The sequence below is a fragment of the Hyla sarda genome, chromosome 2 (assembly GCF_029499605.1).
Source record: "Hyla sarda isolate aHylSar1 chromosome 2, aHylSar1.hap1, whole genome shotgun sequence".
In the NCBI taxonomy this organism is placed as follows: Eukaryota; Metazoa; Chordata; class Amphibia; order Anura; family Hylidae; genus Hyla; species Hyla sarda.
The window spans coordinates 287374367-287400648 of NC_079190.1; the positions used below are offsets into that span (position 1 = coordinate 287374367).

Here is a 26282-nt window from a genome sequence, read left to right on the forward strand (position 1 = left end):
CGGGCGCACAAGGCGGCTCAGGTGTGAGAGCGCACCATGTACATTTGAGGCCTAAATTAGTGATTTGCACAGGGGTGGCTGATTTTACAGCGGTTATCACATAAACGCAAAAAAATAAATACCCACATGTGACCCCTTTTTGGAAACTACACCCCTCACTGAACGTAACAATGGTTATAGTGAGCCTTAACACCCCACAGGTGTTTGACAAATTTTTGTTAAAGTTAGATAGGAAAATTAAAATAAAATATTTTTTTTTTTTCACTAAAATGCTGGTGTTACCCTAAACTTTTCATTTTCACAAGGGAAAATAGGAAAAAAGCCCCACAAAATTTGTAACCCCATTTCTTCTCAGTACATACCTCATATGTTGATGTAAAGTGCTCTGCGGGTACGCTACAATTCTCAGAAGAGAAGGAGCGCCATTGGGCTTTTGAAGAGAAAATTTGTCTGGAATTGAAGTTTACATGTGTTTACAAAGCCCCCCGTGGTGCCAGAACAGTAGACCCCCCCCTCCCCCCAGATGTGACCCCATTTTGGAAACTACACCTCTCATATAATGTAATAAGGGGTACAGTGAGCATTAACGCCCCACAGGTGTCTGACAGATTTTTGGAACAGTGGTCCGTGAAAATGAAAAATTTTATTTTTCATTTGCTCAGCCCACTGTTCCAAAGATCTGTCAAACGCCAGTGGGGTGTAAATGCTCACTGCACCCCTTATTAAATTATGTGAGGGGTCTAGTTTCCAAAAAGGGGTCACATGTAGGGGGTCCACTGTTCTGGCACCACAGGGGGCTTTGTAAACGCCCATGCCCCCTCGACTTCCATTCCAAACAAATTCTCTCTCCCATAAGCTCAATGGCGCTCCTCCTCTCCTGAGCATTGTAGTGCACCAGCAGAGCACTTGACGTCCACACATGGAGTATTTCTGTATTTTTGTAAAGAAATGGGGTTACAAATTTGGGGGGGTAATTTTCTCCTATTACCCCTTGTAAAAATGTAAAATTTGGGGAAAAACCATCATGTTAGTGACTTTTTTTTTTTTTTTTCATTTACACATCCATCTTTAACAAAGTCGTGAAATACCTGTGAGGTGTTAAGGCTCACTGTACCCCTTGTTACGTTCCTTGAGGGGTGTAGTTTCCAAAATAGTATGCCATGTTGTTTTATTTATTTATTTATTTTTTTTGCTGTTCTGGCACCATAGGGGCTTCCTAAATGCGACCTGCCCCCCAAAAACCATTTCAGCAAAATTTGCTTTCCAAAAACCAAATGTGATTGCTTCTCTTCTGAGCATTGTAGTTCGCCCGCAGAACATTTTACGTCCTAACATGGGGTCCTTTTATACTCCGAAATTTTGGGGGCATTTTCTCCCATTAACCGTTATAAAAATGGTAAATTTGGGGAAAAAACTGCATATTGTTTTTTTCATTTACACATCCGACTTTAACGAAAAGTCGTCAAACACCTGTGGGGTGTTAAGGCTCACTGGACCCCTTGTTACGTGCCTTGAGGGGTGTAGTTTCCAAAATGGTATGCCATGTGGTTTTTTTTCTGCTGTTCTGGTACCATAGGGGCTTCCTAAATGTGTTTCAGAAAAACTCACTCTCCAAAATCCCATTGTCCCATTCCATTTTGAGGGGATTTTTCTCCTTTTACCAATTGTAAAAATTTTAAAACTGGGTCTACAAGAACATGCGAGTGTAAAAAATGAAGATTTTGAATTTTCTCCTTCACTTTGCTGCTATTCCTGTGAAACACCTAAAGGGTTAACAGACTTACTAAATGTAATTTTGAATACTTTGAGAGGTTCAGTTTTTTTAATGGGGTCATTTGTGGTGTATGTCTAATAAGAAAGCCCTTCAAATCCACTTCAAACCTGAGCTGGTCAATGATAAATTCCGATTTTTAAAATTGTGTGAAAAATTGGAAAATTGCTGCTGAACTCTGAAGCCCTCTGATGTCTTCCAAAAGTAAAAACATGTAAACTTTATGATGCAAACATAAAGTAGACATATTGTATTTGTGAATCAAAATATAATTTATTTATAATGTCTATTTTCCTTACAAGCAGAGAGATTCAAAGTTAGAAAAATGCTAAATTAAAAAAAATTTTCATCAAATTTTTGAATTTTTCATCAAGAAATGATGCAAGTATCGACAAAATTTTACCACTAACATAAAGTAGAATATGTCATGAAAAAACTATCTCAGAATCAGAATGAAAGGTAAAAGCATCCCAGAGTTATTAATGCTTAAAGTGAACGCGGTCAGATGTGCAAAAAATACTCTGGTCCTACAGTGAAAATTGGTTAAGTCCTTAAGGGGTTAACCCCTTAAGGACCCAGCCATTTTACACCTTAGGACCTGGCCATTTTTTGCACATCTGACCACTGTCACTTTAAACATTAATAACTCTGGAATGCTTTTAGTTATCATTCTGATTCCGAGATTGTTTTTTCGTGACATATTCTACTTTAACATAGTGGTAAAATTTTGTGGTAACTTGCATCCTTTCTTGGTGAAAAATCCCCAAATTTGATGAAAAATTTGAAAATTTTGCATTTTTCTAACTTTGAAGCTCTCTGCTTGTAAGGAATTCCAAATAAAAAATTTTTTATTCACATATACAATATGTCTACTTCATGTTTGCATCATAAAATTGACGTGTTTTTACTTTTGGAAGACACCAGAGGGCTTCAAATTTCAGCAGCAATTTTCCAATTTTTCACAAAATTTCCAAAATCACAATTTTTTAGGGACCAGTTCAGGTTTGAAGTGGTTTTGAAGGGTCTTCATCTTAGAAATACCCCACAAATGACCCCATTATAAAAACTGCACCCCCCAAAGTATTAAAAATTACATTCAATCAGCATTTTAACCCTTTAGGTGTTTCACAGGAATAGCAGCAAAGTGAAGGAGAAAATTCACAATCTTAATTTTTTACACTCGCATGTTCTTGTAGACCAAATTTTTGAATTTTTACAAGGGGTAAAAGGAGAAAATGTATTGTTGTTTTTGTAGCCCAATTTCTCTCGAGTAAGCACATACCTCATATGTCTATGTAAAGTGTTCGGCAGGCGCAGTAGAGGGCTCAGAAGCGAAGGAGCGACAAGGGGATTTTGGAGAGTACGTTTTTCTGAAATGGTTTTTAGGGGGCATGTTGCATTTAGGAAGCCCCTATGGTGCCAGAACAGCAAACCCCCCCCCCCACATGGCATACCATTTTGGAAACTAGACCCCTTGAGGAACGTAACAAGGAATAAAGTGAGCCTTAATACCCCACAGGTGTTTCACGACTTTTGCATACGTAAAAAAAATATATAATTTTTTTCACTAAAATGTGTTTCCCCCCAAAATTTCACATTTTTGCAAGGGTTAATAGCAGAAAATAGCCCCCAAAATTTGTAAGAGTTTGGAAGTACCCCATAAGTTGACCAGAAGTGCACTACGGGCGAACTACAATGCTCAGAAGAGGAGGAGTCATATTTGGCTTTTTGAGAGCAAATTTTGCTCGGGGGGCATGTCGCATTTAGGAAGCCCCTATGGTGCCAGGACAGCAAAATAACCCCACATGGCATACCATTTTGGAAACGAGACCCCTTTAGGAACGTAACAAGGGGTACAGTGAGCATTTACCCCTCATCGGTGTCTGTCAGATCTTTGAAACAGTGGGCTGTACAAAATTTTATTTGCACAGCCCACTGTTCCAAAGCTCTGCCAGACACCAGTGGGGTGTAAATTCTCACTGCACCCCTCATTACATTCCGTGAGGGGTGTAGTTTCCGAAATGGGGTCACATGTGTTTTTTTTTTTTTTTTGCGTTTGTCAAAACCGCTGTAACAATCAGCCACCCCTGTGCAAATCGCCTCAAATGTACATGGTGCACTCTCCCTTCTGGGCCTTGTTGTGCGCCCCCAGAGCACTTTGCGCCCACATATGGGATATCTCCGTAGTCGGGAGAAATTGCATTACAAATTTTGGGGGGCTTTTTTCCCTTTTACCTAAAGTATTTTGCAACACCAGCATGTTAGTGTAAAAAAATTATTTTTTTACACTAACATGCTGGTGTAGACCCCAACTTCACCTTTTCATAAGGGGTGAAAGGAGAAAAAGCCCCCCAAAATTTGTTAGGCAATTTCTCCCGAGTACGGCGATACCCCATATGTGGCCCTAAACTGTTGCCTTGAAATACTACAGGGCTCCAAAGTGAGAGAGCACCATGCCCATTTGAGGCCTGAATTAGGGATTTGCATAGGGGTGGACATAGGGGTATTCTACGCCAGTGATTCCCAAACAGGGTGCCTCCAGCTGTTGCAAAACTCCCAGCATGCTTGGACAGTCAACGGCTGTCCGACAATACTGGGAGTTGTTGTTTTGCAACAGCTGGAGGCTCCATTTTGGAAACCGTGGCGTACCAGACGTTTTTCATTTTTATTGGGAAGGGGGGCTGTGTAGGGGTATGTGTATATGTAGTGTTTTTTACTTTTAATTTTATTGTGTGGTAGTGTAGTGTAGTGTTTTTAGGGTACAGTCACACGGGCGGGGGATTACAGCGAGTTTCCCGCTGCGAGTTTGAGCTGCCGTGGAAAATTTGCTGCATCGCAAACTTGCAGCCTGATACTCACTGTAAGCCCCCTGCCCATGTGAATGTACCCTGTACATTCACAGGGGGGGGGGACCTCCAGCTGTTGCAAAACTACAACTCCCAGCATGTACAGTATCAGTGCATGCTGGTAGTTATAGTTTTGCAACAGCTGGAGGCACACGGGTTGGGAAACACAGAAAATGTTTCCCAACCAGTGTGCCTCCAGTTGTTGCAAAACCACTACTCCCAAACATTCTCAGGCATGCTGGAAGTAGTAGTTCGGCAACATCTTTAGAGCCAGATGTTGCCGAACTACAACTCCCAGCATGCTTGGAGTTGTAGTTTTGCAACATCTGGAGGACTACAGTTTGCAGACCACTAATACAGTGGTTCCCAATCTGTGCCCTTCCAGATGTTGCAAAACTACAACTCCCAGTATGCCAAGACTGTCCAGGCATGCTGGAAGTTGTAGTTCTGCAACATCTGAAGGGCCAGATGTTACAGAACTACAACTCCCAGCATGCCTGGACAGTAAGGGCATGCTGAGTATGTGTAGTTTTGCAACATCTGAAAGGGCACAGTGGTCTCCAAACTGTGGACCTAAAGATGTTGCAAAACTGCAACTCCCAGCATGCCCAGACGCCAAGGGCTGTCTGGGCATGCTGGGAGTTGTAGTATACAGGGTCCCATTACAGCAATGCATGTCTCTTTACGGCGACGTGCATTGCTGTAAAGGGCCTGACCGCGGCTGAAGAGGAACTCTCCTGTCGCCGCCATCTTCATCGCCGGGATCCGGGTCTTCAGGGACGAGGTAAGTACCGGGGCCGGTCCCCAGCACTCCCCCGTCCCCCGCCGTGTCCTCCGGTCTTCCTCCCGTCCTCTCCCGACTTTCAGGGGCCGGGCAGGGCGGGAGGAAGCAGCCGCCCCCCCCCCTGCGATTGGTCGGTTAACTAACCGACGGATCGCAGGGGATAGGAGGAGGTGGCAGGGTTGCCACCTCGCTCCTATACTTTAGCATGGTCCTGGCTGTCTGTGATAGCCGGGATCATGCAAAATTACCGGGCGATCGGGTCCCAGAGACCCGATCAGCCCGGTATCGCCGCAGATCGCAAGGGCAATTTCCTACATGGCCCCCCTCGGCGTTTGCCCTGGATGCCTGCTGAAGCATTTCAGCAGGCATCCGGTTCCGATCTCTGCCCGGCAAGCAGCAGGGACCGGAAAACGCCATGACGTTGTGGAACGTCATTGGTCCTTAAAGCCCAGGGTGTCATTGGTCCTTAAGAGGTTAATGAAACATTAGAAAATGCCCGTTGAGACATATTTTTTCGCCCCCCTTTTTTATGTTTGTTTTTTATAAGTTATAGTTATACGTTTTTTTGTATATATACTCTTTAAAAAAAAATTTTATATAAATCTTTTATATTTTTGATATAATTTTTTGTATGACCCATTGTCTTACTGACATGTATATCTTTGTTTGAATTTAGCATGTGATTTTAGTGTCCATTTTTGCAATGATATATCAGCCTAAGTGTAAATTGTAAGGGGTTAATCCTTTTCTGCCCTTGAAAAGGTTAAGGATTTTCCCTATATAAACTACACACCATGTTTTAGTTCTCATGCCTGATGAAGCGGAACCCCCGCGAAACACGTTGCATTTTGGGAATAAAGTAGAAGTTTTACTCTCACCTAGTTTTCAAGCGCGTCTTTGAATCTGCCCATTTTGGAGGAAATTGGTTTGGATCTGTTATCTGTGAAAGGTGGATCGGCTGCTGGAACTCTACACTGTATGCACTCATATCCATGGTTGTACTTGGACGCAGTACAACCCGACTTGGTAAGCGCACATTTACATTCTGCGTTACCTGTACATCTTACGGTATCACACTAGGGAGCCTGTCCATTCTTGTATCCATTGGATCCTTAAGGGTGCCAAGGTCTTTAAAGGGAAGAGATCTCTTTCTAGAGATTTGGGAAATAGACAATTTTTGGAGGGTGAGCCCAAGTTTTAGTTTGTGTCAGCAAACGGATATTTTCTCTTTAACCCCTTAAGGACTGAGCCCTTTTTCACCTTAAGGACTCGGCCATTTTTTGCAAATCTGACCACTGTCACTTTAAACATTAATAACTCTGGGATGCTTTTAGTTATCATTCTGATTCCGAGATTGTTTTTTCGTGACATATTGTACTTTAACGTAGTGGTAAAATTTTTTGGTAACTTGCATCCTTTCTTGGTGAAAAATCCCAAAATTTGATGAAAAATTTGAAAATTTTGCATTTTTCTAACTTTGAAGCTCTCTGCTTGTAAGGAAAATGGATATTCAAAATATTTTTTTTTTTATTCACATACAATATGTCTACTTTATATTTGCATCATAAAATTGATGAGTTTTTACTTTTGGAAGACACCAGAGGGCTTCAAAGTTCCGCAGCAATTTTCCAATTTTTCACAAAATTTGGAAACTCGCTTTTTTTCAGGGACCAGTTCAGGTTTGAAGTGGATTTGAAGGGTCTTCATATTAGAAATACCCCATAAATGACCCCATTATAAAAACTGCACCCCCAAAAGTATTCAAAATGACATTCAGTAAGCGTTTTAACCCTTTACGGGTTTCACAGGAATAGCAGCAAAGTGAAGGAGAAAATACACAATCTTCATTTTTTACACTCGCTTGTTCTTGTAGACCCAATTTTTGAATTTTTGCAAGGGGTAAAAAGGAGAAAATTTTTACTTGTATTTGAAACCCAATTTCTCTCGAGTAAGCACATACCTCCTATGTCTATGTTAATTGTTCGGCGGGCGCAGTAGAGGGCTCAGAAGGGAAGGAGCGTCAAATGGTTTTTGGGGGGCATGTCACCTTTAGGAAGCCCCTATGGTGCCAGAACTGCAAAAAACCCCACATGGCATACCATTTTGGAAACTAGACCCCTCAGGGAACGTAACAAGGGGTAATGTGAACCTTAATACCCCACAGGTGATTCACGACTTTTGCATATGTAAAAAAAAAAATAAAATTTTTTACCTAAAATGCTTGGTTTCCCTAAAGTTTTACATTTTTAAAAAGGGTAATAGCAGAAAATACACCCCAAAATTTGAAGACCAATTTCTCCCGATTCAGAAAACACCCCATATGGGGGTGAAAAGTGCTCTGCTGGCGCACTACAGGTCTCAGAAGAGAAGGAGTCACATTTGGCTTTTTTGAAGGAAATTTTGCTCTGGGGGCATGCCGCATTTAGGAAGCCCCTATGGTGCCAGGACCGCAAAAAATACCCACATGGCATACCATTTTGGAAACTAGAGCCCTCGGGGAATGTAACAAGGGGTTAAGTGAACCTTAATACCCTACAGGTGTTTCACGACTTTTGCATATGTAAAAAAAAATAAAAAAATTTACCTAAAATGCTTGGTTTCCCAAAAAATTTACATTTATACAAAGGGTTAAAGCAGAAAATACCCCCCAAAATTTGAAGGCCAATTTCTCCCGATTCAGAAAACACCCCATATGGGGGTGAAAAGTGCTCTGTTGGCGCACTACAGGTCTCAGAAGAGAAGGAGTCACATTTGGCTTTTTGAAAGCAAATTTTGCTCTGGGGGCATGCCGCATTTAGGATGCCCCTATGGTGCCAGGACCGCAAAAAATACCCACATGGCATACCATTTTGGAAACTAGAGCCCTCGGGGAATGTAACAAGGGGTTAAGTGAACCTTAATACCCCACAGGCGTTTCACGACTATTGCATATGTAAAAAAAATTAAAAATTTTTTACCTAAAATGCTTCTTTTCCCAAAAACTTTACATTTTTAAAAAGGGTAAAAGCAGAAAATACCCCCCAAAATTTGAAGCCCAATTTCTCCCGAGTACGGCGATACCCCATATGTGACCCTTAACTGTTGCCTTGAAATACGACAGGGCTCCAAAGCGAGAGCGCCATGCGCATTTGAGGCCTAAATTAGGGATTGCATAGGGGTGGACATAGGGGTATTCTACGCCAGTGATTCCCAAACAGGGTGCCTCCAGCTGTTGCAAAACTCCCAGCATGCCTGGACAGTCAACGGCTGTCCGACAATACTGGGAGTTGTTGTTTTGCAACAGCTGGAGGCTCCGTTTTGGAAACCATGGCGTACCAGATGTTTTTCATTTTTATTGGGGAGGGGGGCTGTGTAGGGGTATGTGTATATGTAGTGTTTTTTACTTTTTATTTTTTGTGGTAGTGTAGTGTTTTTAGGGTACAGTCACACGGGCGGGGGGTTCACAGTAGTTTCTCGCTGGCAGTTTGAGCTGTTGCAGAAAATTTGCGGCAGCTCAAACTTGCAGCCCGATACTTACTGTAAGCCTCCGCCCATGTGAGTGTACCCTGTACATTCACATTGGGGGGGGGGGGACATCCAGCTGTTGCATAACTACAACTCCCAGCATGCGCTGACAGACTGTACATGCTGAGAGTTTTAGTTTTGCAACAGCTGTAGGCACACTGGTTATGTATCACGGAGTTTGTGACCTTACTCAGTGTTTCAAAACCAGTGTGCCTCCAGCTGTTGCAAAACTACAACTCCCAGCATGTACGGTGCATGGTGTAAGGTGACTGCTGGGAGTTGTAGTTTGCAACAGCTGGAGGCACACCGGTCGTGAAACACTGAGTTAGGTAAAAAAAAAAACTCTAAGTTTCACAACCAGTGTGCCTTCAGCTGTTGCAAAACTACAACTCTCAGCAGTCACCGACAGCCAACGGGCATGCTGGGAGTTGTAGTTATGCAACCAGCAGATGCACCACTACAACTCCCAGCATGCACTTTAGCTGTTTGTGCAAGCTGGGAGTTGTAGTTATACAACAGCTGAAGGTACACTTTTCCATAGAAATAATGTGCCTCCAGCTGTTGCAAAACCATAAGTCCCAGCATGCCCATAAGGGAATGCTGGGAGTTGTGGTGGTCTGCCTCCTGCTGTTGCATAACTACAGCTCCCAGCATGCCCTTTTTGCATGCTGGGAGCTGTTGCTAAGCAACAGCAGGAGGCTGTAACTCACCTCCTGCTGCTGCTCCATCGCAGGCTGTCCCTCGCCGCCGCCGTCGCTCCTGGGGCCCCGATCCCAACATGGACGCCGGGGATCGGGGTCCCCAGCACCCGGGGTCGTCTTCCCGCACCCGCTCACGCCCTCCGGAAGAGGGGCGGAGCGGGTGCGGGAGTGACGCCCGCAGCAGGCGCCCTGATTGGTCGGCCGGTAATCCGGCCGACGAATCAGGGCGATCGTGAGGTGGCACCAGTGCCACCTCACCCCTGCAGGCTCTGGCTGTTCGGGGCCGTCGGAGACGGCCCCGAACAGCCAGTAATTCCGGGTCACCGAGTCACTGGAGACCCGATTGACCCGGAATCGCCGCAGATCGCTGGACTGAATTGTCCAGCGATCTGCGGCGATCGCCGACATGGGGGGGCATAATGACCCCCCTGGGCGATATGCCGGGATGCCTGCTGAACGATTTCAGCAGGCATCCGGCTCCGGTCCCCAACCGGCTAGCGGTGGGGGCCGGAATTCCCACGGGCGTATGGATACGCCCTGCGTCCTTAAGGACTCGGGATGCAGGGCGTATCCATACGCCCTGCGTCCTTAAGAGGTTAAAGCTTTAGGCAAAAAAAAGCATTTTTGTCAGGGTTCTCCCATTCCTTAAGAATAACTTTAGAGATAATTTTGTGTATAGGAAATACTCTTATTTTTTAGAATCAAGACCCTCAAGCAATATCTTGAATTGACCTTGGTTCCTTGGGCTATTCCATATTTATAGCAGAACGTATTGCCTTCACTAATTGATCAGTGTTAGAGATGTGCGAACTTACAGTAAATTCGATTTGTCACGAGTAGAGATAAGCGAACTTACAGTAAATTCGATTTGATGACTTATCCTGCATAAATTAGTTCAGCTTTCAGGTGCTCCAGTGGGCTGGAAAAGGTGGATACAGTCCTAGGAAAGAGTCTTCTAGGACTGTATACACCTTTTCCAGCCCACGGGAGCACCTGGAAGCTGAACTAATTTATGCAGGATAAGGCTGGGTTCACACCACGATTTCTAAAATACGGTTCCCGTATACGGTTTGGAGGAGGGGGGCGGGGCTTAATCGCGGCGCCCGCACTCAGCCGTATTCGGGAACCGTATTTAATGCAAGTCTATGAGCCGACCGGAGTGAACCGCAGCCTCCGGTCGGCTTCGTTTTCGGCCGTATGCGGTTTCCCGACCTCAGGCAAAAACGTGGTCGACCACGTTTTTGCCTGCGGTCGGGAGACCGCATACGGCCGAAAACGAAGCAGACCGGAGGCTGCGGTTCACTCCGGTCGGCTCATAGACTTGCATTAAATACGGTTCCCGAATACGGCTGAGTGCGGGCGCCGCAATTAAGCCCCGCCCCCTCCTCCAAACCGTATACGGGAACCGTATTTAAGAAATCGTGGTGTGAACCCAGCCTAAGTCATCAACTGCCGAGCCGAGAAGTTCGTGAGAAGTAATCGAATTTACTGTAGGTTCGCTTATCTCTAATCAGTGTCCTCAAAGGAAAAAAAATGCTTTCCCTCAGGAGTCTTCCTCTGACTCTCCTCTCCTGAGTCCGACCCATCTGGCATAATAATACCCTCTTCTTCAGAATCAGATTGAGTTAAGACCACTGGAGTAGTAATAACATTTGAAACAGTGGGAAGAGGTGCAGAATCAGAGACTACAGGATTGGCAGCTGCTGTTAAAGTATGAATGGATGACTGGATCTCCTTTCTAATAAGATCCTGCATGTGTGCCAGAAGAGACAGAACTAAGATTGAAACCTCTGAAGTGATCAGCTTATTAATACAAAACTGACATGAAGCTTTTCCATATTCATGAGGTAGTATTTCTTTACACGTTACATTCACGATTTTTTGTCTTTTTGGAAGATTTTCTAGGTGCCTCATCACCGTGCTGAAAATAACCAAAAAGACCACAATTTAGAAAAAAAAGTTTTGAAACAGAAAAAATACACTCACTGGGAAACTGCCGGTACTGAAGATGGCATCTTTGCAGATGAGTCAGATGGAGTACGCCTTGGGTTGTCACCGCTGGTACTCATGCTGGAAACACAGGAAAAAATCCCCCACTCCAATGCTGGACAGGTATGAATAACTGGCCAGCTCACCACAGCTCAACTTCCTTTCAAAACTGCCACCTCCTGAGCGCCGGAAGCACGGCGTGTGACGTCACATGCACCCCCCCCTTTGACCTCCAGCATCATCACTTGCTAGCAGTTATGATGCTAATCCCCCCGCCCCCCCCATGCCGGCCGCAGCTGTCCGCGCTGAGACGCCGGGATCCTCTGCCAGTAGTCCGCTGCACACAGCCATCAACCCGGCTGCAGTCCGCCCGCATACAGCGGCAGCCATAATTAATTGCAAGTTTTCCACGGACTGCTAATGGAGGAGAGTGGGTGAAGGGTGGGAGATTTTAAACAGAGGAAAGAAAGAAAGTGAGCCTAGCTACAATCCCCAACCAGGGATCATAAGGGATCCTTAAACCACCTACACCAAGGGGCCCAGCATAAAGAAATCCCTCAGTCATTTTCCTAAAGCCCCACTTGAGACAGGGGCTCCTCCAGGCTTCCCATAGGGAAAGGACTTCCTTTTATTCTCCAAGGTTTCCTGTCCCTAGGGGCAGAGTCCCTCTCTCAGGTGGTGCTGTCATGGTGATGGGAAAAGAATGCTTCCAACTGATGAATGGGGCACAGAACAATCCACTCTCCATCTCAGCAGTCCAAATCAAGGGGCTCTGTGAACATCGCAGTGGATTGGTTGAGCCTAAACAATCTTCCAGGAAAATCAGATATTTTTCAAAATAACTGAATGACGGGGCCTTCCATTCCTGGATATCATGGCAATTCACTAAAACTCAATTCTGCTCCTTATCAAAATCAGATCATCCTTTGGCGGCAGATGGATTATCAATCGCTTTAAGCTTCTGTGTCTATACAGACTGGCATTAAAAAAAATCATAGATGTATAAAGCGCTACGGTGAGGTCTTTAAGTTAGACTTCTCTCCTCTGTCTGAATTATCCCTGTTCTACTTTTTGGCATTTCTCCCCTCCATAGGCTTGTTTTGCTTCCTGTGTGATCTTACAGTATGAGACGTCTTACCGGATTTTTAGAGAGGAATACATTCTGACAAGAGAGAAGAAACAGGAGAAAGAAGCAATTGTATAATTAGAGATATTACAAACTTTCTTATAGTCACTGGTATTTGGTTCATTTAAATACTTTAACCTTAGAGTGGCAAGGTCTGGAAGCCTCCACTGTTCACAGATATTCTGTTCCAGTCCACCCAGACCTGACCAGGCTTAACCCCTTCCCGCTATTGGACGTATGCATACGTCCAGGCGAATTACACGTTCGCCCAAATGGACGTATGCATACGTCCAAGCGATCTCCTGCTCTGCCGCGGGCAGCGCAGGAGATCGCGGGTGGGACTCAGCTGTCAATCACAGCCAGAGTCCCACCGCAGCTGCCGGGGCCGCGATCGCGCCGGTCCCGGCAGCATTAACCCCATAGATGCCGTGATCAGTCTGATCACGGCATCTATGGTGTTTGCAGGGGGAGCGCTCTCCCCCTGCCCATCAATCGCGGCGCCGCGATAAAATAAGGGGGATCGGGGGTGTCCAAGACACCCTCGATCCCCCTTGAAGAGATAGGAGTGAGGTGGCAGGGTTGCCACCCCTCCTATCCCTGCTATTGATCGGCGGAGCGGCCGACCAATAGCAGACTGGGGGCGGGGGGGTTAAAGTTCGGTTCCCCGCGCTATGCCCGCCCATCGGTGTCCGGGCACAGCGGGGGGAACCGTGTAGTAGCGGCGGCGGCGGCTGTGATCACGGCGGCGGTGGAGGTGAGTATGGCGCCGCGTGTCCATAGTCTGTTGCCTAGCAACATCTGCAGGGCGACAGTTTAGAGAGTGGTCTCTAAACTGTCGCCCTCCAGATGTTGCAAAACTACAACTCCCACCATGCCTTGACAGCTGTTTGCTGTGTTGGCATGCTGGGCGTTGTAGTTTTGCAAGATTTAGAGGGGTTCAGGCTAGAGATCACTGACAGTGGTCTCTAAACTGTAGCCCTCCAGATATTACAAAACTACAACTCCCAGCATGCTCAGACAGCAGTTTGCTGTCTTAGCATGCTGAGATTTGTAGTTTTGCAACATCTGGAGGGCCACAGTTTAGAGACCACTGTCAGTGATCTCCAGCCTGAACCCCTCTAAATCTTGCAAAACTACAACTCCCAGCATTCAGGAACAGCAAATGGCTGTCTCGGCATGCTGGGAGTTGTACTTGCGTGCATCCAGCTGTTGCATAACTACATCTCCCAGCATTCTCTTTGGCAATCAGTACATGCTGAGAGTTGTAGTTCTGCAACAGCTGGAGGCACACTGGTTGGGAAATACCGAGTTAGGTAATAGGTTCTATTACCTAACTCAGTATTTTCCAACCAGTGTGCCTCCAGCTGTTGCAAAACTACAACTCCCAGCATGCACGTTCTGTCAGTGCATGCTGGGAGTTGTAGTTTTGGCCCCCCCCCCCCCTCCCATGTGAATGTACAGGTTACATTCACACTGGCGGCGGATTACAGTGAGTTCCCTGCTTCAGGTTTGAGCTGCAGCAGCCGCAGCTCAAACTCCTAGCGGGAGACTCAGTGTAATCCGCCATCAGTGTGAATGTAACCTAAAAACACTACACTACGCTAACACAAAATAAAGAGTAAAACACTACATATACACACGTACACTGCCCCCCCCACCACCACCCCTTCCCCCCCAATAAAAATGAAAAACGTATCCTACAGCAATGTTTCCAAAACGGAGCCTCCAGCTGTTGCAAAACAAAAACTCCCAGCATTTCCGGACAGCCATTGACTGTCCAAGCATGCTGGGAGTTTAGCAACAGCTGGAGGCACCCTGTTTGAGAATCACTGGTGTAAAATACCCCTATGTCCACCCCTATGCAAATCCCTAATTTAGGCCTCAAATGCGCATGGCGCTCTCACTTTGGAGCCCTGGCGTATTTCAAGGCAACAGTTTAGGGCCAAATATGGGGTATCGCCGTACTCGGGAGAAATTGCCTAACAAATTTTGGGGGGCTTTTTCTCCTTTTACCCCTTATGAAAAGGTAAAGTTGGGGTCTACACCAGCATGTTAGTGTAAAAAAAAAACATTTTTGTACACTAACATACTGGTGTTGCCCCATACTTTAAAATTTTACAAGCGGTAAAAGAAAAAAAGCCTCCAAAATTTGTAACGCATTTTCTCCTGAGGACGGAGATACCCCATATGTGGGCGCAACGTGTTCTGGGGACGCACAACAAGGCTCAGGAGTGAGAGTGCACCATGTAAATTTGAGGTCTAAATTGGTGATTTGCACAGGGGTGGCTGATTTTACAGCGGTTCTGACATAAGTGCAAAACAATAAATACCCACATATGACCCCATTTTGGAAACTACACCCCTCACGGAATGTAACAAGGGGTACAGTGAACATTTACGCCCCACAGGTGTCTGACAGATCTTTGAAACAGGGGTCTGTGAAAATGAAAAATAAAATTTTTAATTTACACAGCCCACTGTTCCAAAGATCCGTCAAATGCCAGTGGGGTGTAAATTCTCCCTGCACCCCTTATTACCTTCCGTGAGGGGTGTAGTTTTAAAAATGGGGTCACATGTGGGGGGTCCACTGTTCTGGCACCACGGGGGGCTTTGGAAATGCACATGGCCAAATTCTCTCTCCAAAAGCTCAATGATGCTCCTTCTCTTCTGATCATTGTAGTTCGCCCCAAGTGCACTTCACGTCCACTTATTGGGTATTTCCATACTCAGAAGGGATGGGGTTACAAATTTTGGGGGGTATTTTCTGCTATTATCCCTTGTATAAATGTAAAATTTGGGGGAAAACAAGCATTTTAGTGTAAAAAAAATATTTTTTTTTTACATATGCAAAAGTCGTGAAACACCTGTGGGGTATTAAGGTTCACTTTACCCCTTGTTACGTTCCCCAAGGGGTCTAGTTTCCAAAATGGTATGCCATGTGTTGTTTTTTTTCTGTCCTGGCACCATAGGTGCTTCCTAAATGCGGCATGCCCCCAGAGCAAAATTTGCTTCCAAAAAGCCAAATGTGACTCCTTCTCTTCTGAGACCTGTAGTGCGCCAGCAGAGCACTTTTCCTCCCCATATTGGGTGTCTTCTGAATCGGGAGAAATTGGGCTTCAAATGTTGGGGGGTATTTTCTGCTATTACCTTTTTTTGAAAATGTAAAATTTTTGCTAAACCAAGCATTTTTGGTAAAAAAAAAAATATTTTTTTTACATATGCAAAAGTCGTGAAACACCTGTGGGGTATTAAGGTTCACTTTATCCCTTGTTACGTTCCTCAAGGAGTCTAGTTTCCAAAATGGTATGCCATGTCGTTTTTTTTTGCTGTCCTGGCACCATAGGGGCTTCCTAAATGCGACATGCCCCCCGAGCAAAATTTGCTCTCAAAAAGCCAAATATGACTCCTTCTCTTCTGAGCATTGTAGTCCGCCCGTAATGCACTTCAGGTCAACTTATGGGGTACCTTCATACTCAGAAGAGATGGGGTTACAAATTTTGGGGGGTATTTTCTGCTAGTAACCCTTGCAAAAATGTGAAATTTGGGGGGAAACACACATTTTAGTGAAAAATTATAATTTTTTTTTTACATATGCAAAAGTCATGAAACACCTGTGGGGTATTAAGGCTCACTTAATTCCTTTTTACATTCCTCAAGGGGTCTAGTTTCCAAAATGGTATGCCATGTTTTTTTTATTTGCTGTTTTGGCACCATAGGGGCTTCCTAAATGCAACATGCCCCCAAAAAACCATTTCAGAAAAACGTACTCTCCAAAATCCCCTTGTCGCTCCTTCGCTTCTGAGCCCTCTACTGCGCCCGCCGAACAATTTACATAGACATATGAGGTATGTGCTTACTCGAGAGAAATTGGGCTACAAATTCAAGTATAAATTTTATCCTTTTACCCCTTGTAAAAATTCAAAAATTGGGTCTACAAGAACATGCAAGTGTAAAAAATGAAGATTTTGAATTTTCTCCTTCACTTTGCTGCTTTTCCTGTGAAACACCTAAAGGGTTAAAACACTTACTGAATGTCATTTTGAATACTTTGGGGGGTGCAGTTTTTGTAATGGTCATTTATGGGGTATTTCTAATATGAAGACCCTTCAAATCCACTTCAAACCTGAACTGGTCCATGAAAAATAGCGAGTTTGAAAATTTTGTGAAAAATTGTAAAATTGCTGCTGAACTTTGAAGCCCTCTGGTGTCTTCCAAAAGTAAAAACATGTCAATTTTATGATGAAAATATAAAGTAGACATATTGTATATGTGAATCCAAAAAAAATAATATTTGGAATATCCATTTTCCTTACAAACAGAGAGCTTCAAAGTTAGAAAAATGCTAAATTTTCAATTTTTTCATCAAATTTTGGGATTTTTCACCAAGAAAGGATGCAAGTTACCACAAAAATTTACCACTATGTTAAAGTAGAATATGTCACGAAAAAACAATCTCGGAATCAGATTGATAAGTAAAAGCATTCCAGAGTTATTAATGTTTAAAGTGACAGTGGTCAGATGTGCAAAAAAGGGCTGCGTCCTAGAGGTGAAAATGGGCTGTGTCCTTAAGGGGTTAAAGGGGTAACTCTGGTGAAAAACAATTTCTCAAATTCACTGGCTCCAGAAAGTTAAAGAAATTTGTAAATTACTTCTATTAAAAAAAATCATAATCCTTCCAGTACTTAGCTGCTGTATGCGCCAGAGGAAGTTGAGTTCTTTTCTGTCTAGAGAGTTCCTGACAGAGGCGTCAGCAGAGAGCACTGTGGTCAGACAGAAACAAACAACTCCACTTCCTCTGGAGCATACAGCAGCTAAGTACTTGAAGGATTAAGATGTTTTTAATAGAAGTAATTTACAAATCTGTAATTTTCTGGCACCAGTTGATTTGAGAAAGCCGTTAATTACTCACCGGTAATTCTATTTCCTCGTTGTCACGTCAGCACCACCAGAGAGAATACCAGAGTAGAAACTAGGGAGGGACCACCGCCTGAAGAACTTTGTGCCCAAAAGCCAAGGAGGATAGATCGTCAACCCTGAGCCTATAGTGCCAAAAGAAAGTATGTGGGGACAACCAAGTAGCCGCCCTACAGATCTGAGCAATAGAAGCACCTCTTTTCTCTGCCCAAGATGAGGCGACTGCTCTAGTAGAGTGGGCTCTCAGGTTGTCTGGAGGAGACAGACCTGCAGAGGAATAAGCTGCAACAATGGCCTGCCTAACCCACCTTCCAATGGTGTCTGCTCTAACACCATTTCCCCTATTGGGACCTAAAACTGGACAAACAGTTAATCTGATTTCCTAAAATCTTTAGTCCTTTCCAAATACTGTATTACACATCTACGGACATCCAGCATATGGAACAAATTTTCACCTTCTGAGGAAGGACAACTTCTTGGGATAAATGGAAATCTGAAACAACTTTAGGCAAAAAAGCAAGGTCAGGTCTTAAAATAATCCTATCGTCTAAAATTTGAATATAGGGTTCTCTAGTGGATAGAGCTGCTAGCTCCCCAACCCTTCTGGCACATGTGACAGCTATAAGGGCCGTCTTTTGAACCAAAACCTTAAGGGGTATAGAAGAGAAGGTCTCAAAAAGACTCCTACAGAGCACCAAAGTAAGATACCAAGGAGAAACAGCTGGTTGACTAAATAGCATTTTGCATTTTGGAAACAGACTTAAAATAATCTCAACACCCAGGGATGATTAGCAATCTTCTGCCCATATAATGCTCCTAGAGCAGCTACATGTACTTTGAGTGTGGCAGCCCTTAATCCCTTCTCAAGTCCTTTCTGCGAAAAATCAAGAATAGAAGCATAATTCGGCCTGTCTAAATTAACAACAGCAGAGTCTGAGAAGGGAAAAAAAAACTTCTAAATCCTAAAATAAATTTTGTTAGTCACGGGTTTTCTACTGTATTGTAATGTGGAGATTACAGCATCCGATAGACCCTTGGATTTGAGGATCATCCTCTCAAGAGCCAAGCCGTCAGATGAAGGTTGCGGACATCTGGATGAAGGACCAGGCTTGGACTGAGAAGGTCCTGGATCTCCCGAAGAACCCAAGGATCTGCTAGAGACATAGGGGGATATTTATCAAAGCTGTCTATGTCCCGCATCAATATAGACCAAACTACAGAGGGTTAGGCTGGTCTATTGTGTGCCTAATTTATCATAAGGCGCACGGCTCTTGATAAATTCTGCTTATTGACTTCAGGATCTATGCTTTAGACTATTTAAACCTGCTCCAACATGGTCTGACATTTCGGCGTACGTTCAGCCGATGCGACTTGTCGCTGAAAAGTCGCTTTTGATAAACTCAGCATCAATGCATTTTCCAATGCATTTCCGTCTAAAATAGACTAGAATGCATCATGTTCTAAAAGGCGCGGCATCCTGGCAGCTCCGCTGGCTGTCTTATCTGGGGATGCTGTGTCTCACTCTGATTATAAGGTAATATAGGGCAGGTATGGTTCTGGTTGGCTCTGCCCGCAGCAGTAGTGGGGTCCAGGCAGCAAGCAGGTGAGTTAAATCGGTGCTGGGGGTGGCACGGCCTCAGCATCTCGTGCAACCCGCTAGCTGCCTCATGGCAGCAGGTGGACCGCCCGCCACCCGCACAACTACAATTGTCTATGCCCTTGGGACAGGTTGCGGCAGCTGCCCAGTTCTCTGTATGGCCGCTCGTTAGGTGGTCCTGTCGACTTGTCTGCTATCGTTAACCTAAAGTATAGTGCAATGCTCTGCGGAGGGTTGTTTTAATATCTTTGCTGTATTCAGTGTGGTGCAATGCTCTGCAAAGAGTCGTTTCAATATAACTTTTGCTGTGTGCTGCAGTGCTCTGCGGGGTATATGGTGCCCTTGCAGTATACGGTACAGTGTAATGCTCTGCAAAGGGTCTCGTAACAATATAACATGTACTGTATAACAGTATAGTGCAGCGCTCTGCAGATGGTCTCGTTACAATATAGTATACATGATATATGGTTATGGCGCAATGCTCTACAGGTCTCGTTACAATATAGTATACATGATATACAGTTATGGTGCAGCGCTCTGCAGATGGTCTCGTTACAATATAGTATACATGATATACAGTTATGGCGCAGCGCTCTGCAGATGGTCTCGTTACAATATAGTATACATGATGTACAGTTGTGGTGCAATGCTCTACAGATGGTCTTGTTACAATATAGTATACATGATAAACAGTTATGGTGCAATGCTCTGCAGATGGTCTCGTTACAATATAATATATACAATATACAGTATAGTGCAATACTCTGCAGATGGTCTCATTCCAAACAAACTTTATACAGTTAGTGCAATGCTCTGCAGATGGGATGGTTTCAATATAACATATTATATGGGGTATAGTGCAATGCTCTGCAGAGGGTCGTTACAGTTAGTATGTGCAGTGTGGTACAGTGCTCTGCAAAGGGTCTTGTTGCAACACAGGGTGGCATGTACTGTGTTTGGTGTGGTGCAATACTCTGAAGAGGATCTCGTTGCTGGGTAGCATATGCTGTATGTGGTGGTGCAATGCTCTGCAGAGTGTCTTGTTTCAATATAGCATACGGTAAACAGTAGGGTGCAATGCTCTGTAGAGATATAACATAGGCTACATCTAATTAAATCATAGTATACACAGTGTAATATTCGTTATTTGCACGATCATGGTATCCATACAGTTCATACGCTTGGGTTATAATGGGCATACACACATTACTGGTACAAGGTGCACACGAGTAGAGCATCTTATATAGTTATAATGGTCACACGCTCACGGTTCTTAAATTGTTCACATGTTCACCGCATTCATTGTTTCGTGCGGTTGTGGCCACGGGCTCATAGCATGTTTACAGCATTATACTGCTTATCGTACTCATACCTCATAGAGTCATACCACATGTAATCAGTCTGCAAGACTGGGTTTGTGGGACGGAGGACTATAAAAGGTCCACAATCCCCCTCTTCTGGGCGTGTGTTGCGTTTGCAGTGTTCTCTTTACAGAAGCACTGCTGTGAGCTCATACGCTAGGAGGGAGAGAAGTTGCGTTTTCGGTGGTTATACAAAGTTAGAAGTTTGCCAGTACAGGTAAGTCCCGTTGCCTCGCTAATGCGAGGTAACGGTCTGGTCGTTTTCTTCACTTTTTAAATATTTACCTGCCGTGGTATCCTCACTCATTGTGTTTGTCTTGGCCGGCGGTTCGCTCCGCCACCGGCCGTTGTTTCACCTGGTGGCCATGGTGTCACCCCTGGTGGCAATATTCCCCTCACAGCCCGCCTACCTTCGGTCACGTTTGCAGGTCCACGTCACTGATCAGCGGCTGCACTGGTATCCAAAGCACCATGCACGCCGCTGCGCAGTCTGTAACGTCATCCCAGCACCGGTGGTCATGTGTGCAGGTGACTCAGGGTATCACATGATGCTGGCGCGCTGACATCTCAGTCCAACCCTATACATCATCAGCATCTTGCCAGTTACAGGTGTGTGTAAAAAAAAAATAAATAAAAAAAAATAAAAAAATAATAAAATAAACAATAATAATAAATATACTTATATTTTACACATACGGCAGTCCTCAGCTGCTGGCACACTCACAAACCCACCTCAGATCAGCTCACAGCAGTCCCGACTCCCCAGTGGTCGGTTCATTTCAGGCACACAGGAGCAGCATCCTGCTTACACACACAATACCCCACCTTAGGTCGGCTCACAGCAGTCCCGACTCCCCAGTGGTCGGTTCATTTCAGGCACACAGGAGCAGCATCCTGCTTACACACACAATACCCCACCTTAGGTCGGCTCACAGCAGTCCCGACTCCACAGTGGTCGTTTAATTTCAGGCACACAGGAGCAGCATCCTGCTTACACACACAATACCCCACCTTAGGTCGGCTCACAGCAGTCCCGACTCCCCAGTGGTCGGTTCATTTCAGGCACACAGGAGCAGCATCCTGCTTGCGCACACAAAACCCCACCTTAGGTCGGCTCACAGCAGTCCCGACTCCCCAGTGGTTGGTTCATTTCAGGCAGACAGGAGCGGCATCCTGCTTACACACACAAAAAAAACCACCTTAGGTCGTCTCTCAGCAGTCCCGACTCCACAGTGGTTGGTTCATTCAGGCATACAGGAGCAGCATCCTGCTTACACACACAAAAACCCCACCTTAGGTCGGCCCACAGCAGTCCCAACTCCACAGTGGTTGGTTCATTCAGGCATACAGGAGCGGCATCCTGCTTGCACACACAAAAACCCCACCTTAGGTCGGCTCACAGCAGTCCCGACTCCACAGTCATTGGTTCATTCATGTATACAGGAGCGGCATCCTGCTGTGCCTCTTCACCTTGAGTACTTTTTCATTCAGTGCGAACTCAAATAGCAGTAGCATAAGTGGGGAGCCCGTCATACCTGACACGTCTTCGGGTGGCAACTCGCTTTTTCATATTGTTACTGACACGTCTTCCAGAGCAATATCAATTGGGGATAGCGGTAGTATAAGTGATCAGCCCATCATACCTGACACGTCTTTGGGGGGCAGATCATTTTTTGTATTGTTACTGACACGTCTTCAGAGCAATACCGACATACGTAGTGATAGCATAAATGACTAGCCCATCATACCCGACACGTCTTTGGGGGGCAAATCGTTTACCCATATTGTTACTGACACGTCTTCAGAGCAATATCGACTATAGGTTAAAAATAGTGCTAAAAAGAAAAAAAAAGTATATATATATATATATATATATATATATATATATAGATATAGTCTGGCATATAATATATCATATAAATTACTTCCCCCACCGCACAGGCTGCATACAGCACACCTATTCAGCCACACAGAGACTTTTCACTCCATATGGGAGACGTTGCATCACACATGTCCCGTCATCTGTGAGTGATTGTACACGAACGTTTTGTTTCTCTTCAGGGCTTAGCTCCTGGTGACGTTGTTTTGCAGTTGGGGAGGCAGTTGCAGGTTGCCAGTCAGCATGTCCAACGCATCCGATATTGAGGACACTCCCTCCGTCTGGAGAAGAAAAAGTTTAGTCTCAAGGGGCGACACGCCTTCTTTACAGTGAGGACTGTGAATTTATGGAACGGTCTACCTCAGGAACTGGTCACAGCAGGAACAATTAACAGCTTTAAAACAGGATTAGATACATTCCTGGAACAAAATAACATTAATGCTTATGAAGAAATATAGAATCCCATCCCTTCCCCAATATCGCGCCACACCCCTACCCCTTAATTCCCTGGTTGAACTTGATGGACATATGTCTTTTTTCGACCGTACTAACTATAACTCTGTCAATTCCGGAGACTCCAGCCAGGGCTTCGGATAGAGGCAGCGTCTCTTCTTATCGAGTGTGGACGATCCCTAGGATCATGGAAGAGTTGCTTAGGAGGGGAGTACCTTTTGCAGCAAGAGAGAGCGCACAGTCCGGGCAGCTACTCCAGATGATGACCTCCGTGCTGTCATCAATGATGGGGTTTCAGGACAGACTTGACTCCTTGAAAAGGGACAGGGCTGCCACCCAGGCAGCGCCCGTTGCTGATATCATGGTCCCTGTACCACCGGTTCAGGTGGAGGTCAGCCCACCCCCGGGGCATCCACGTCAAGGGCTCTCGTCCCAGGTACGGCTTGTGAGGACTTAAGCGTGGCCCCTGAATCCAATGTCCCGGCCAGCATACACAAAGAGGTCATAGAGGGGAAGGACATAAACCTGGCCGCTCTGCTGATAGCATCCCATGATGTCAATGACACCAAGATGGTGTCTTGTGGGGAAGTGACAGTGATGTTCAAAAGCAGGGATGCTAGCCTTTGCAGGAAACTCAACTTCTCCGAGTTCATGGTTGCATTCAGCATGTATCGGGATGTGGTATGTTCAGGCTAGTTAGGCATGTCTGTTGTTAGTCTCAATCAGGTAAGGTGCCTTCATGAACCTTGTCAGGCTACATGACCCACATGGTCTATCAGGTAGATGGGTATTTCTTGTCATTTACCAGTCAGTTTAGTTTTTGCCTCTTAAATAAGCAGGGGATTGGTGCTTGTCAGACCTGCCATGACGTTAGCCTTTCCGTGTCCATTTGAAGTAATGTCACAAATAGGGATGGTAATAGGTAGAGTTCAGTTAGTATATTTGGCAGGGAGTGTTATCATTCTCAGGTTGTTTCTTTACAGATGGACGTTACTACCAGTTTCCAAGGTATGGTTACCACCTCTAGTTGGTTGAGGCTACTGTTTCAGCTCACTAGGTATAGTCTACTTCGGGTATGTGAAGATTGATCATGGTTGTAGGATGTGTTATTTCAGGAATTGGATTTATCCTAGCATGGTTGCTTTTTGCCCTCTATAGGCGTGCCCTCATTACGCGGTTATGGCACAACTCAGACCGCTATGCTAGGGTAAGATCTTGTATAGGTATGTAGGCAATCTTTCCTGTTACTAGTACATGTATGGAGCCTGAGCACAAGTGTAGAGCCCGCCGGGCTGTGTTTGTGCGAGGGGCGGAAGTAATTAATGACTCCTTGCACTTCCAGGTGGGGCTTATTGGGAACAGGTGGGGGCGTGTGTATATAACTTCCCCCTCTCCTACAGGGGCGGAGCACGTGTCGTTTGTGGAACCCTCCCTTATTTTATTGCTTCACTATGGGGCATGCCCTCTATAGGCGTGCCCTCATTACGCAGTTATGGCACAACTCAGACCGCTATGCTAGGGTAAGATCTTGTATAGGTATGTAGGCAATCTTTCCTGTTACTAGTACATGTATGGAGCCTGAGCACAAATATCCCCCATAGTCCTTAGACAAGAGAACCACGCTCTTCATGGCCTGAATGGGGCGATTAGAATGACTGTCTTCCTTTATCTTCCTTATGACCCTGAGAATTAGGGCCAGGAGAGGAAAGGCGTAGGCCAAGTCCCAAATCCAAGTTTGTGAAAGTGCATCCACCGCTAAGGGATTGCCTGCTGGATTTAGGGATAGAAAGTTTGACCTGTTTGTTGAGTCTGGTGGCAAAAAGATCCACTTGAGGGGTTCCCCAAAGAGCTGTAATGTTGCGGAATCTTTGGATTCAACAGCCATTCTCCTTGCAAAATTGAATGACGGCTTAAAAAGTCTGCCCTGAAATGTAAGTCTCCTTTGATATGCACTGCAGAGATTGACTTCAGATGGGATTCTGCAAAAGACTGGACCTGAAAAGATAAATTCATAAGGGATGGACTTCTCATAGTTCCTTGTCTATTTATGACACTGTGGTGGTATTATCTAAGATCTTTACATTTGTACCTCTAATGATCTCACTGGCAGATTCAAGAGCTCTAGATACCGCTAAAAGCTCCCTAAAATTAGAGGATTTAGCCACCACCTCATCTTCCCAAGATCCTTGAAAGTTTAGGTTATTTATATGAGCCCCCCCCCCCCCCCCCAAACAGGGTCTTGACAAGCCCAATCTACCCCTTTAGAAAGGTTATCAGACACTAACCACCACTCTAGAGCGGTAAGTGCTTGAGGGGTTAACACAATGCACCTATCCAGATCCCGTTGGGAACCAGCCCAAGACTCATGGAGTTCTAATTGTAGGGCCCAAGGATGTAAATGAGCTCAGGGGACTGCTGGAATAGACCTAAAACGGGTCTAATGACCTATCTAACTGAAGACAATCTTCTCTACCTTAGCTAGAGGGAGAAAATACTTTTGTACAGAAGAGTCGAGTAAAATACCCCAAAAAATTTTGCTGAGAGGGAGAACTTTCACAATTAATAAGCCAGCCCAACTTATGGAGGATATCAACAGTGAGACAAAAAACTTTACCTTGACTTCTGACTCAGCTACCAGCAGAAAGTCATCTAGGTAAGGAATAAAAATAACATCCCTCTCTAATATGGGCTGCCATCTCAGAAATTACCTTTGTAAATACCCTAGGGGCAACGGCTATACTAAAGGGCAGGGCACAAAATTGTAAATGGAGGTGCTGAGAATTTATAAAAACTGCAATTCTCAAATATTTTTGGTAATCCGGATGGATAGGGACATGAAGATATGCATCTTTTAAAATCTAAAGACTACATAAAACAATCCTTAAACAAAAGGTTAACTGGATTTTATTGTCTCCATCTTAAAACTATTATAAATTTAAAAAAAAACGATTCGGAGGTTTCAAATTAATAATCACCCTGAATGTCCCATTAGGTTTCCCCGCAAGAAAAAGAGTGGAATAAAACCCCAAGCCCTGCTCTTGTGGGGGGGGACAGGAACCAAAACACATTTTTCAATGAGGGATAAAACCTCTCCCTGTAATGAAGACTGAAGACCTGAAGGGTTTATTAACCAAGAACTGAGTAGGTGGCAAACTAACAAAATCTAAACTGAGACTGTCACGAATAGTCTGGATCAACCAAGAACTATTGGAAATCCTTTCCCACTCTGGAAAAAAACATTTTAAGTCTGCCACCTACTAGGAGATCCCGTCATTGGGCGTCAGGCTTTTTGGTGGAAGTACTAGGTGGATTGAACATAAAACGACTCCCTTTGCGAGAAAACTTCCACTTATTAGA

At 44.8% G+C, this 26282-nt stretch overlaps 1 protein-coding gene across 1 annotated transcript in view; it reads right to left on the reverse strand.

The window, feature by feature from the left end:
- The window catches only part of MED18 (mediator complex subunit 18), a 41876-nt gene extending 30138 nt beyond the window's left edge, over positions 1-11738 (reverse strand). Inside the window, exon 1 of the mRNA XM_056557377.1 lies at positions 11593-11738. The gene's annotated coding sequence lies outside the window, so the exon portion shown is untranslated. The remainder of the gene's footprint in view (positions 1-11592) is intronic.
- Positions 11739-26282: the final 14544 nt, after the last annotated feature.